Source organism: Balaenoptera acutorostrata, chromosome 17, assembly GCF_949987535.1.
Source record: "Balaenoptera acutorostrata chromosome 17, mBalAcu1.1, whole genome shotgun sequence".
Classification (NCBI taxonomy): domain Eukaryota; kingdom Metazoa; phylum Chordata; class Mammalia; order Artiodactyla; family Balaenopteridae; genus Balaenoptera; species Balaenoptera acutorostrata.
Window position 1 is genome coordinate 63381652 of NC_080080.1, and position 15014 is coordinate 63396665.

General features: G+C 34.2%; 1 long non-coding RNA gene across 1 annotated transcript; it reads right to left on the bottom strand.

The window, feature by feature from the left end:
• Positions 1-5051: 5051 nt before the first annotated feature.
• LOC130705503 (uncharacterized) lies at positions 5052-14813 on the bottom strand. Its single transcript, XR_009005763.1, has 3 exons — positions 14750-14813; positions 13914-14040; positions 5052-5133 (listed from the first exon to the last, which is right to left on the bottom strand). It is a non-coding gene; the product is annotated as an uncharacterized LOC130705503 (long non-coding RNA).
• Between the last annotated feature and the right edge of the window lie 201 nt (positions 14814-15014).

Consider the following 15014-nt stretch of genomic DNA (forward strand, 5'->3'; position numbering starts at 1 on the left):
TTGCACAACTTTGTAAATTTACTAAAAACCATTGAATTGTATACTTAAACTAGATGAATTTTATGATATGTAAACAATACTTCAATAAAGCTGCTTTTGAAGATGCAAAAAAAAAAAAAAAAAAAAGAGCAACAGGGCTGGTACTGAAGTTCTTAGGGGAAAAGACACCTATTGAGAAGATCAAGTGATATGATGCCTAAAGGATTATTAAATAACAGTAACTTATAATCAATTTTGAATAATTTTTATTGTCTTAATTTAAATATTTTCCATTACCCTAGACTAAGATAAGGTCTGGTATACACACAAATGCTTGTGTTTTAGGAAACTCAAATAAAGTGACTTTTTTTTTCCTACATCTTTACTGGTGTGGAGCAAAGAGAAGACAGTAGTCCCAGGAAGTAAGACATGAGTGAAACTGAGCATTCAATAGAACCAGAAATCGGGATCCAGAGAAACCATTTTAAGAAAAAGGCCCTAGGAATGCACAGCAATCTAAGGAAAACACTAAAATACTGCACCCCTCCCCCACTTTACACATACAGAAACAGAATATAGATATGGGGGCTTGAGCCAAGTTTATTCAAATATCATGTAGATTTAAATGGATGACTTCAATTAATATGGGTTTTTTATTCCAATGGGAAAGACTTCCTAAAGCAATAAGCAGAAGTGCAGAGGTAAAAAGCATGATGCAAATTGTGGAGATCTACAGATACCTTGGTGTAGTTAGACCATAAATGCCAACCCCAGAGTAGTAAATGATGAGGCTAATTGGAGAGGAGAATCCATTTCATGGAAATGGAAAACTTTATATGGATTGAGAAGGAGCATGGATCACCCCATAGCAATAGAGAGCTTTAGAGTTGTAAGCAGGGAAGTGATATATCAGATTTATTATTTAGCAAAACCATTTGGCACTGCGGATAACATTGCTACGAAGGGGACAGGTATATAATATAATTTTAAAAGACCACTCATGAATCAGTTTAGTAACAGGATTAGCAGCCCTCTGGTTATCTAATACCTGAGCAGTTTCATTCAAAATTTTCTTTAGAGGCCTAGCATCCTTGCCAGTGTAAAGTAACAAGGAGCAAGAAACTGCTGCCTGGAAAAATGGAAACCCAGATTCAAGTTAGAAAAGACAGAACTACAGAAGGATGACTTTGGTATTTTCTTTTAACTAATGAAAACATCAGAAATTGCTAATACCCACAGTTTTCCAGGAAGAAAGAACTGGGGCTTTCCTGCCAGTTTTCTTCTCCCTTACTTTTTAAAAGAGAGTCTTTGGGGCACCCTGTATGTTATAAATTCAGTATTTGAATAATTATTTGTTTTAGTTTTATAAATTTTGTACAGAAATTGAATTTTCTTTGTAAAAATAATATTACTGTAAGTTGACAATTGAGAGAGCCAAAAAATTAAGATAAATAAAAAAGTAGTTCAGTGTATTCAAAAGACAGAAAGGAAAAATCGCTCAACTATGATAAACTGGGGGGAAAGTCATAAACACATAAGAATATTGTGAATAAACTTAAACACAGAATCTCCTAAGATTACTTTTTAAAATTCCCTACCCAAAAGAGAGCTTTTACATCATGTTTTAAGAAATAAAGCAAACAAGAAGAGGAAATGTCCAATGGTTGAAAATCAAAAAGAAGGCAGATCTGTTTAAACACTATTTTTTTTCAATTTCTCGATCAGGGTAGCTAGAAAAAATTATTAAGAGGAAACTGCTTATTCTAATCCATGAACACATGCTATCTTTCCATTTATTTGTGTCTTCTTCAATTTCTTTCAACAATGTTTTATAGTTTTCAGTGTACAGATCTTTTACTTCAATGGCTAAATCTACTCCTAAGTATTTTTTTATGCTACTGTAAAGGGGATTGTTTTCTTAATTGCTTTTTCAGATAGTTCATAGGTAGTGTATAGAAACATGAGTAATTTCTGTGTGATCTTGTATCCTGTAACTTCACTGAATTTGCGTATTAGTTCTCACAGTTTTTCAGTGGAGTCTTTAGGGTGCTCTACATATAAGGTTATGTCAACTGTAAATAGAGACGATTTCACTTCTTCCTTTTTGATTTGAATGACTATAATTTTGTTTCTTGCCTGATTGCTCCAGACAGGACTTCTAGTACTATATTGAACAGAAGTGGTGACAGGGGGCATCCTTGTCTTGTTCCTAATCTTAGAGAAAAAGCTTTCAGCTTTTCACCATTGAGTATGATGTTAGCTACAGTTTTGTTATATATGGACTTTATTACATTGAGGTACATTCTTTCTATACCTGATAGTTTTCAATTTGTTGAGTTTTTATCATGAAAGAGTGTTGACAATATTTATCATGAAAGGGTACTGAATTTTGTCAAATACTTCTTCTGTATCTCTTGAGATGATCATATGATTTTTATCCTTTATTATAGCCAAAGCAATCCTGAGCAAAAAGAACAATGCTGGAGTCATTGCACTATCTGATTTCAAAATGCACTACAAAGCTATGGTAATCAACACAGCATGGTACTGGCATAAGAACAGACATATGGATCAATGGAAGTGAATAAAGATCCCAGAAATAAATCCACACATTTACAGTCAATTGATCTTTGACAATGGTGACAAGAACACAATGGGGAAAGGACAGTATCTTCAATAATAAATGGTGATGAGAAAACTGAATATCCATATTCAGAAAAATGAAATTGGATCCGTATCTCACACCATCTACAAAAATCAACTCAAAATGGATTAAAGACTTAAATATAAGACCTAAAACAGTAAAACTACTAGGAAAACAACATAGGAAAAAAGCTTCTTGATACTGGCCTTGGCAATAATTTTTAGATATTACCCCAAAAGCACAGGCAACAAAAGTAAAATTAGACAAATTGTTTACACCAAACTAAAAAGCTCTTGCATATCAAAGGAAATAATCAAGAGAGTAAAGGAACAACCTATGGAATGGGAGAAAATATTTGCAAATCATATATGTAATAAGGGGTCAATATCCAAAATATATAAGGAACTCAACTCAATAGCAAGAATAATAATAACCTGATTTAAAAATGTGCCAAGATTGAATAAGCATTGTTCAAAAGAAGATGCACAAATGGCCAACAGGTGTATCGAAAGATGCTCAATATTAATAATCTTCAGGGAAATGCAAATCAAAACCACAATGAGACATTACCTCACACCAGTGAGAATGTCTATTATCAAAAAGACAAGATATAAGTGTTGGTGAGGATATGGAAAAAAAGGAATCCTTGTGCACTGTTGGTAGGAATGTAAATTCGTTCGGCCATTATGGAAAACAGTATGGAGATTCCTCAACAAACTAAAAATAGAACTACCATATGATCCAGCAATCCCATTTGTCGGTATATGTCCAAAGGAAATGAAATCAGTATCAGGAAGAAATATTTGCACTCCCATGTTCACTGTATCATGATTCACAATAGCCAAGATATGGAAAAAAACCTAAGTGTCCACTGAGGGATGAATGAATAAAGAAAATGTGACTATCTATCTATCTATCTATCTATCATACACACAATATTTTTCGGTCTTAAAAAAGAAGGAAATTCTATATTTGTGACAACATGGATGAACCTGGATGACATAATGCTAAATGAAATAAGCCAGGCACAGAAAGACAAATACTGCATGATCCCACTTGTATGTGGAATCTTAAAAACTTGAACTCAGAGAAACATAGATTAGAATGGTAGTTGTCAAGGACTGGGGGTATGGTGGGGTTTTTGTCCCCATTTAAAATGAGACTTTAATCAAAGGGTACAAAGTTTCAGTAGTACAGGATGAATAATTTCTGGAGATCTAACGTACAGCATATTGACTATAGTTAATAATACTATATAGTATACTTGAAATTTGCTAAGAGCGTAGTTCTTACATGTTCTCACCACACACAAAAAAACTGATAACTGCATGAGGAGCTGATTATGTTAATTAGCTTAATTGTGGTAATCATTTCACAATGTATGTATACTCATATGTATATACATCTATACATACATATATATACATACATATCACATTGTACACTGAAAATATATACAACTTCTATTTGTCAATATCACCTCAATAAAGCCGGGAAAAAAAAGAAAACTGAAGCTCAAGAATAGAAAAAAATATTCTAATAGAGGACCTAATAGTTTTAAATTAGTTCAAGTGGGCCCAGAAAATCTGATTTTAAGGAAATAAAAGAATATTTAGAGGTGATCATGAAACAATCATGAGTAATGTTCATGTAACTGTGCCAGCTGCAAACGTATTTTTTTTTATAATAAGAGAAATTTTATTTCTTTTTAAATTTTATTTATTTATTTTTTTGGCTGCGTTGGGTCTTCGTTACGGCGCGTTGGCTTTCTCTAATTGCAGCGAGCAGGGGCTACTCCCCGTTGTGGTGTGCGGGCTTCTCATTGCAGTGGCTCCTCTTGTTGCAGAGCACGGGCTCTAGGTGCACAGGCTTCAGTAGTTGTGGCACATGGGCTTAGTTGCTCTGCAGCATGTGAGATCTTCCTAGACCAGGGATCGAACCAGTGTCCCCTGCACTGGCAGGCGGATTCTTAACCACTGCACCACCAGGGAAGTCCCTGAAAATAGTTTTGACTGCAAGAAATACAATGCTCAAATAAGGTGATTTATGAAATAAAGATGTTTAACAACTTTGGAGACAGGAAGTTTTAGGCCTGATGTCATAACTCAACAAAATTATTAACGTCCTAGGTTCTCACTGTTTTTCCGTTTTGCCATCCTCAGCATATTAGCTTTTATTAAAATAAATGCTTGTCACTTCTTAGCTACATAATGAAAAGCACAACTCCAAGCTGTCCTATCTCCACAGAACTTTGTTCAAGGTAGGAGTGTGTTTATCTTGCTCTCTTTATATCCATGGAGCAAAATCCTTCCCAGAGCCACCTTGACCCCAAGCAGATGTCTCCTTAAATATCTTCTTCTGTAACTCGATCACCTCATCATCTCTATAAAAATCTGTGACAGAGTAAATGTGGTAACCAAGCTTCATTTAGATATTCATGCTTCATCCCTTGGGGAGTAGGGAAGGATGCACTTTCCTTGGACATTTTAGCTCCTGAGAATATTGGGGTTCTATAAACAAATGAGGAAAGAGTATTAGGTAGGCCCAACAGTATCATTTTCCAGAGTATTCATGAAAGATATATTTGTCAGAACACAAAGGTAAACAGTGTGTGATTTTTTTCCCACAGTCCCAGACTCCACTAACTTTCTTTATTCCATTTTCTCTCTGTTACTTAACTCAGGTAAATCTTATTGAATATGTCCATAAGTTCACTTATTTTATCCTCTGACATCTCCACGCCACTACTGAACCCATCCAGAGAATTATGTATTTAGTTATTGTATTATTCAGTCCAATAATTTCCATTTAGTTCCTTTTTGATATTTTCTTTGCTGAGATTTTCTGTTTTTTTTCATTCATTTCAAGAGAAATTTTAATTGCTTGTTTAAGTGCTTTTATCACAGCTACTTTAAGATCTTTGTCAGGTAATTCCAATGTTTGATTTCTTTTTTGACATCTGTTGACTGTCTTTTCTCATCCATAGTATGATATTCCACTGGTTCTTGATATGGTTTTTATTGCATTCTAGACTTTCAGACATTATGAGACACTGGAATAAATAAATATATGTGTGTGTATTGTACTTATATTTAGAGCAGACCTTTTCCATGTTGAAGCATACACAAGGGCCAAGTAGGCATTTGGGATCAGCTTCTTGCTTGGCCTCACCACCTTACCCCACACAAGTGGGGTGTCTACTAGTGCAGCATTACCATCTCCAAGCAGGGGTACAAACTCAACTCCCCGCTGGGCCCCCTGCCACTAGGGGAAGAGAGAGGGAGAAGCAGAATACAGACTAGCCTTACTTCTTACCACTTCTTTTTGCCTCATTGATCCTGGGTGAAGGTAGATACTCAGCCTCCCCACGGAGACCTACTGATCTGGAGGAGAGGAGTGAGTAGCCGGCTTTGCGCCACCTTGTTCGGTTTCTTTGATGCCAGGTTGCAGTGGAGGCTTACCTCACCCCTGGATCACACTGACACTACCTGACTGCAGTGCTGGAGGGATTGCTGCCTGCTTCTGCTGGCTGTGGAATAGACATCAGTGCTCTGCTCAGCCCCACTGCCATCACCCCAGCGAAGGAATGGAAACACCTCCTGCTTCAGCTGGTTGAGGAGGGAAGGTCAGCTGCCGACTTGATCCTGTCAGCACTCGGGGGGGGCATTCAGAGCATCACTGGATTCTGCGAGGCAGGTGTGGGTTGAAAGATCAACCTCACCTTCCACTTCTCTGGAACCATGGGGGCGGGGTCGGTTGTTCTGTTGATGTTTGAGTAGAGTAGAGGAGATACTGCCAAAAACGTTTTCTTTTTTAGGCTACCCTTTTCTTGGAATTTTTTAAAAAATATCTGTATCCTTAGATGGTTCCAGGTTGGAGGTTTCTGCAACACCCTAACCAGGATGTCAGGATGAAGCAATAAAGAAACCCAGGGAATTCACCCCCAAGGAGTCTCTCAAGTCCTGAGTTTCCTAAGCAACCTGTTTGAATAGAAAATTCTAAGTTCTTTATTTTCAAAACTTAAGAAATATTACCCCTTTGAACTTCTGTACCCAGTGGTGCTATTGAAACGCTTGATGTTCATCTGAAACTTATTCTTTTGTAGGTCTTTTCATTCTCCCTGAAAATAGTTAGAATTTTCCCTTTGACTCTGATATTCTTAAAATTCACTATACTAGGTGTGAATTTTCCTTTCTCCTGTTTTGTACTCTCTGAATACTTGCAATCTCAAGTCTTTCACATGTATTTTTCAATCCTGGGAAATTTTTTGTAAATTGTTTCTTCAAAATTTTTTTTTTACTTTTATTTTTCTCTTTTTCTGAAGCTTCTGTGTGGATTTATGTATTTCTATTTCTGGCCTCACTCTCTCTTAGCAATTGTATGTTTTCTATAACTTTATACGATCTTGCTGCTTTTTAGGAGAGTTTCTTAATTGGATCTCTCAACTCATTCATTCACCAGCTACATCTATCTTACTATTAGTGCTCAGGGATACCTTTATTTTCCAGCTACCCTGATGATCTTTAACCCCCTGATACCTGCTCCATTATTCTCATTTGCTTTCTATGTCTGTCCTGCCTTCAACGTAACTCACCCACATTATGTACATCCTTTTATTTTATGCCTTATTATTCTATTAATCCTAATTTCTTGAAGTAATATTTTGTTGTTTTAATCCTTTACATGACACATCCAGCTCTTCCAAGATATCTAAACCTCTCCTTGAACAATTGATGCTTATGAAAATTTACGTATCTATCTTCTCCTGTCTAGTATCTTTATAGACAAATCTGATGGAAGGGCTGCTATTAGCCAGTTTTTCATACATTTTCCATTCATGGATGTTTAGTCACCTACTGATACTGTAAGACAGTGGTTTGTTGTTCTATCCTCACACAAATTCAATTGCCTGTATACATTTTACTTATGGAAATGGTTTGCTTAAAAATGGCTGTAGAAAAAAAAAATGGCTGCAGGATAGGAAGCATGTGGCATTAAGAGTTCTAAATATTTTAATCTATACTTGTAGTTATTTTCAATAATGCTCTTGAAAACATATTTGTCTTTCAAAGACTTATTTGTTCTTGATCCTCACTGTCATCTTTCCAAAAATGAAACCTTTTAGGTTTTATCTACTTCACTATATAAGGTCTAGAATAAATTATATGCATCTAGAACATAACAGACACTCAATAAATATTATTACAATGTTTATTTTAGTTATGGTTATATTATTTTTAGGAATTCAATTATGCTTTACTTAGGTTATTACCCTACAATTAAATATTCTTAATATTTAAATTATCTAAATAATAATATATATGCTAAATTTTGGCTCATAAATAATTAGAACAAAGACAGTACTTCCTTGTTTATTATGGAGGCATGTTTCCCTCGAAGTAAACCTTCATCTTACTCTCGCTAGAACTGTGTTTCCTCTAAGTGTAAATAACCTGTAAAAAAGTCAATACTGTCGATACTTCTATCTAAAGACTTTTTTCATTGTATTGCTTTGCTTTTAAAATCCATGGAAGCAATCGTTGTGTGGCTATGAATTACATAGGAACATTTCTCGCTTTGATTCATCATTCTAAAATTTTTTGACTTTTTTATTTTTATGGAAAAGAATCCTCAAATCTTTTCCCCTTGTTTTTTCCTGAACTTTTCCATTTCTCCTCTTTCACCCTGCCCAAGTTTTCACATCTATATCTGTTTCTCCTTTCCAGTCAAGTGCTCCAACCAGCGGGCAAGGCTGCCAGTAAGCAAAGATTTACTCAGCGTGTGAGGACGTGGAAGAATATTTGGCTGCTGCATGCCCAGGCTAGCTTTCTCTGGCAGTGCTACACTGAAGGCTACTGTCAAACAGAATGTCATATTAACCAAAAGAGCTGGGTAAGAGCCATTAGAACCAGCAGAAATTATCTGTGGGTTGGTCTAATTTTTTTTTTTCACTGTGGAGGAACATTCCTTCTTTCCTTTCGGAATTGTTATATTTCTTCAATTGCCAAAAGGAAAATGTTTAAATGGTTTAAACAAGATGACTCGTATAAAGCAGAAAAGACAATTTAACACATGCAATAAAGTTTATATTTAGTAATACCTGTTAATAAAGAGCACATGAATGATTTCCTAATTTATATTCTGATTTTCAAATGTTTGCAAAGTTTCACATTTACTGTATTACATGTGAGATGCTATAATTTCAACACTTTGTCATCTGTGGTATTGTAAGGAAATAGTGTGTGCAGATAAAAAGAAAAAATGCATATATAAGAAATAAATTATTGGTCTTGTGATCATACATAAATTGTTCTTAATATGCATATACTACCTGTGTGTATTCTTGTACATAAATCAAAAATGTACAAGTATTTATAAACTCTATCCTATGAATAAAAAAATTAATGATTAAAATATGGCAGTATTCAATGAAATCCTGATTTATAATGTAACAAGTCTCTTAAAGGCAGTAAAATCAATACATCAAAGTAGAACTTACATTGCAATGGACTAATATCCTCTTAAATAATCTTAGTTGGGTCCACACCAGATCACATGCATCGCTACTTCTTTTTTACACAAAGCAGTTAGAAGGTCAAGCATTTTGGTTAATAACACTATTTCAACAAGGAAAGGTATAGCAATAAATTCTCCTAGAGTAATGTACACAAGACACACATGACACACTTATCTTTGTTGTATCTATCCTACCCAAGCCTTCAGGGCAGCTGAACCATACATTTCTCTTTGACATCACAGACAAATAAACCTGTCCAGACTATTATTCTCTTCTGTATTCTCACTGTTTTTATTTTTCTATTATGTTTATTCTACTTTATCAACTTTAGGTATTCCAGACTCCGGCCTAATTTATCAACCACCTAATTTCCCACCATTTTTTGATCTTCCAAATCTTGGGTTCCCCCAATGACCTGACACTATCAAAGCTTTCAACTCTTAACTTCTTGTCAGCAAAACGATTCATTGACTTTTGATCCTAAGTGTCTACCCTACTTATGTGACTGCAGTAGCCCTGTATTTCAATATGGCATCAACCAAATGGATGAAGGATTATCTCCAAGCACTGAGGATATTTAAAATAGTCTCTAATCTGTATCTGTTAACTCTGTGAAAAAAAACCAAATATACCAAGGGTCATTTGTCTTCCAATCATTTATAAAAGTAGCCTCTTTTAATTCTCTGCCCTTCTAATTCTTTTCTCCAAACTTATCTTCTGCTCAATTTTTATCTACACTATTTCATTTAACCATTTCTGGGTGAAATATTTCTAATGATTTTAGACTATACGATAAGCATAAAATAAAATCTGAACTAAGATCCAATATAAATCCTTAAACTACATAATACTTTTTTTGGTACATGGGTCAAGACCAGAAATCTTCTCAAAGACTCATCATCAGTTTCAAAAATTATGTGGTAGAAATGTCTCCTTATTAAGTTGATAAATATTTCAAATAAAGTAGTAAATGACAGAAATATTTAGTTTCCCCTTTTGGAATGTATGATTGTAACACTTTTCTATGTCTTTGTGATTATTGATGGTTTGTTTTTTTGATGTAAAATATTTCACAGGCTTTAGATTGAGAAAAAAGTGATATTTTTGAACCTCCTGTGACAATATAATATTCTGATATAAGTAATAGTTAAAATGTGTATGTCATTTTACTGTTTCAATAATTTCACTATTTAAGTAAATGCATGGAAAATTTCAGAATCACCTCCATAGGTTCTTAATAATTTTTTTAATAAACAAAATTAATAGCAATCATATTTAAAGCAGAAGTGTCTTATTTTATTTTCAAATCATTTTGGAGTTCAGTAAATAGAGTTTGAATCTAAAATCATTTAAAATCTCTGCTTTTGCTTTCCCCATTTGTAAAATGGAAATATAAACTTCTATTTCATGGACTTTTTGTCAAACTCAAATTAAATACTATATGTGAAAAAAGCTTGTAAATTTTAAGACACTACTGGAATTTGAGGAATTATTATTTGACATGTTTATCAGATGAACAAAAATCAAATTAAGATCATTTTCCTCTACTAAAGGATGTAAAAGAAAAATGTTAATATTAAATGAGCTTTATGGTGTTTATTGCTTTCATAAAATGTAGGTTGGAATTATAACTTAAAAGGTACAAGCTGCAAAGTTTTAGAGTTTGTGTATATTCCAATGCAATGCATATTTATAGCAGATAGAATGAGAACCAGGAACTAAGTGAAAACATTCTCTAAATTCAGTGCACAGCTCAATGTTGAAAGATATTGGTTATGTTATTCTTTTTTGGTGGAGACTACAACTTGCTGCCTATTTATATCAAATACTTCTTTGTGATATGTTTTATACATTTATGTCTACTAAATCCTACTTAGAAGGATTAGAGTTATTTTGTAACAAGACAGAAAGCGAAAAGGATGATCTCTCCCAGAAGCATTCTGCTGGGCAGTGAGGATGTGTACAGTGGGAGCAGGAATGTCACCACAGCATGAAGTGCATATGACATATGACCTCACATTACAGGCTCTGGGGATATCACTGATCCAGTTTAATACAAAGAAGAAAAATTATGGTAGCAGGAACTGTAATTATAAGCAAAAGCATAAGGCATCCAATATTATACCTGTGTCTCAAACTGGACTATTAACTGACAAAAAATGACTTTTACACTTCCTATGAAAATATAAAGATGTGAGGCTAGCTGGCAATTTTTAAAAAACACAAGTAGTTAAGCCATAAGCCATACTAAACATTAAAATATATTACAAAGCAAATTAACAAGACATGTTAGTATTGGCTGATAGATAGCTAGATCAATAGATCAGAAGATACAGCCAATAATTATATCAAATATTTATGGAAGTTTAGTTCAAATAAGACAGCATTTTCAAATTTATGTGGGAAAGATGAATTATTCAAACAACAGTGCTAGGAAAAATGGATAGCCATTTGGAAAAATATAGTTGGATTTCTCCTTCCTCAGTCCTTATACCAAAATAAATGTTAGATTTATCCAATATTTAAACATAATAAATAAAAACCTTAAAGTGCTTGAAGAAAACATTGAAGTTTTTTTTAAATGTATGCTTAAAGTAAGAATGGCTCCTCTAAGCAGAATGACATCCGAAATCATTAAGGAAAAGATCTAAAAAATTTAACAACATACACGTACAAGTTTAAAAATGAAAAGAAAAATGACTGGCCAAAATACTTTAAATTAATAAGGAAGTGTTAATTTCTTAATTAGATAGAATAGTATAATGGTTAAGAGCTCACATGCATGTATGCACAAATCCATAAATACAAAGACATGCAGATCTGTGACTGTAAATCCATATGAGGCTTGGTTGAATTTATAAAGGGAAACTTTATAAATTCAAAGTAATATACTTTTCATGATATATCTTTAGAACATCTGAATTTTTTAATTGTTGTCATGGGTTTCATTACCTCTTCCAAATAAAATACAGCTTATAAAAACAAACATTTGTAGCTTTTTGGTTCCAGCCAGAGTAGAATAGCCTGTTTTGGACTAGCCTTCCAGCACAGAACAACTATAAAAGCTGAAAAAAATCTATAAAACATGGATTTGAAAGTTTTGGAAAGCAACAAATATAGGCGGGCTTGAAGGGGTAAAACCCTTGTGAGAAGGGAATTGTATAATGAAATATCAGACAAGGGAGATAAAGCAGAAGCAGAAAGTGTAAGTCTTACTGTGTTGAGAAGACTGAGGCCAGATGTTGGTGCTGCCATACTGGCTGGGATTTAATAGGCAAACACCAGTGGAGAAGGAAACCTCAGAGAGAGGGCTTAAAAATTAGTATACACATCTCCCTTAAATCATCGTCTGACCTGCTGTGCGCTCACAGGGTAACACTCAAAAATGTTTTTAAAACTTACTAGAAATAGCATCTGGGAGGTTAAAATGCTAAATCAGACATGGCAGTAGCCACATGATTTAGGGAGAAAAGTTGGAGTTTCAACCCAGTCAAGGTTAGGGGTGGCTTTCATTACGACCCAGTGCTTTAATTTGAGACCCCAGAAAGGCTATGCTCTAATAGTGAGGGCCTTGGGAATAAAGACAAAAATAAAATAACTAGCCCTAACAAAGATGAAAACCAAGCCTTAATAGGACCAAGGTGATCCAATAGTGCTGCGGTTGTTTTGCAAAAGAAAATTTAGCCCACCTGGAGGAAGATAACATCATTTAGAATTTCTACAATTTTCCTCCAATGCAAACATATGAAGCACGCAAAAAGAAAAGAAACAAATGACCCCAAATCAAAGAAAAATAAAAAAGGAAAAGAGAAATCTACAGGTGACTTAGGCATTTTAGTTACCAATTGGTTATCAGTCTGATTGCCAAAAAATAAAGATAAAATTTTTAACAGCGGCCAAAGAAAATCACACTTTGCATTCAAAAGGACAAAAGTTAAACTTAAAGCTTAATGGTCATCATTACTATAGAAGGCAGAAGACCATGGAATATCTTTAAAGTGATCAAAAGGAAAAAGACAAGTTACTTAGAAATCTCTCTCTAGCAAAAATGTCCTCCAAAACTGAAGATGAAGTAAAGCTGTATCAGGTAAATAAAAGCTGAGCAAATACATGAGCAGTTGGCCTACACTACGGTATATTATGTTTTCTCATATTAAATAAAATATGACCATATATGGAAACACAGAACTTCTGAAGTAAACAAACCCTGGAAAAAGTAAATATAAATAAATACTGACTACTTCAATGAACAACAATAATGTCTTATAAGGCAGATCACAAATGTAGAAGTAAAAATTATAACACGAGCACAAAAGGCAGGAGTGGTGGCAAATGAATTAAACTAACTGTTTGAAGGCACTTGCATTTAGAAGTGACAAACGTGCTAATTTAAGATAGACAGTAATATAATAAAAAATGCATATTACAGTCCCTATAAATTACTACTATGAGAAAAATAAATGAATATAGAGCTAAAAAGTTAATGGAATAGTAAAAAAAAAAAATGGAATAATTAAATATACCTGACTCATCCAAAAGAAGACAGGAAAGGAGAAACAAAGGAATAAAAAACAGATGACCAAATGGAAAATATATATCAAGTGTAGGGGATTTCAGAGCTGATCAAGGAACAATATACAACCACAAGGTGGCAGGAGCACACACAACCTTTACTGGGCAAAGCTTTGACAGGTTTTCACAGGGTTGGGGAGTCCCTCACAACACGAGGCCAATTACAGGCTAAAACGTGGGGCAGAAAAACAGGAAACTTACTTGTCTAGGTGATGTCCCTTACCCCGGTGGGGAGCTTGTTGGCCTGGTTATTGAAGCCTCCTCTGCAGTAGATGCCTTTAAAGGGCATTTGCTTATGACAAAAGTATCTTCACACCTTGTACCCATTCTGAAAAGTATATTTGCATAAAGAGATTAGGCTGTCTATACAGCTAGTAAAAGATGCTGGCTGTGGGAGAGAAATAACTAATAAGAGGCCAGAGTCTAGAGCCATATTTTAGGAGTTCAAATCCTGGCTCCAATATTTACTTTATGGGTGATTTTTGAGGAAGTTACTGAACTCTTATCATCTATATATGAACATGATAATAATGGCCTTCTCCTCACTGGGCTGTAGTGTGGACTGTGTGAGTTTCCATATAAACTGTTTAGGACAATGCCTGACACGTAATAAGCACTCTATGAAAATGGTTATTACTAGTACTATTTATAAAAGCATTTGATAGGCCTCTTAGTATTTCACACAGCAATACCAGTTGTCTGGTAGCTTTTTAATGTCTTACAGACTTAGTGTATATGTTGTGAATTTTTTTTTTTTTTTTTACTGTTTAAAAAATAGATTCTCATGCAACAAACAAATATGCTTCTAAATTGACACATTAAATTACCTAAGTAGGTTTATTCTTTATTAGTGTGGTACTCACCCTTACTGGTAGAGTGTTTGTAGTATAATCACTGACTGTTGATACTTTCTAAAGTGTGCAAGGACGTATTCAAAGCATTTAGGCATCGGGACTCTAACATTGGGTGTGTGTGCTTATTCCTGGCTTTATCTCAGGGAAATATAGAAAATATGATTGGAAATCTGAAGAACTTACTTAAAATTATTCACAGCTCTACAAAACTTAGGCCAAGTCAGTGCATATTCAGTTTTTCCACCTGCAAACTGAGATGATGAATGGTAGTTAGATGAACACTAAGACATTTATCTAAAACACCATCATTCTATGAAAAATGTAAATTTACACACACATAAATTCATATACAACATAGAGGTTGTCCAACTATAGTTCTCAAAGGAAGCTAAGATTTTTTTGTTTTGTTTTGTCGATTAAAACTGTATCAAAGTTATGGAACAATTTC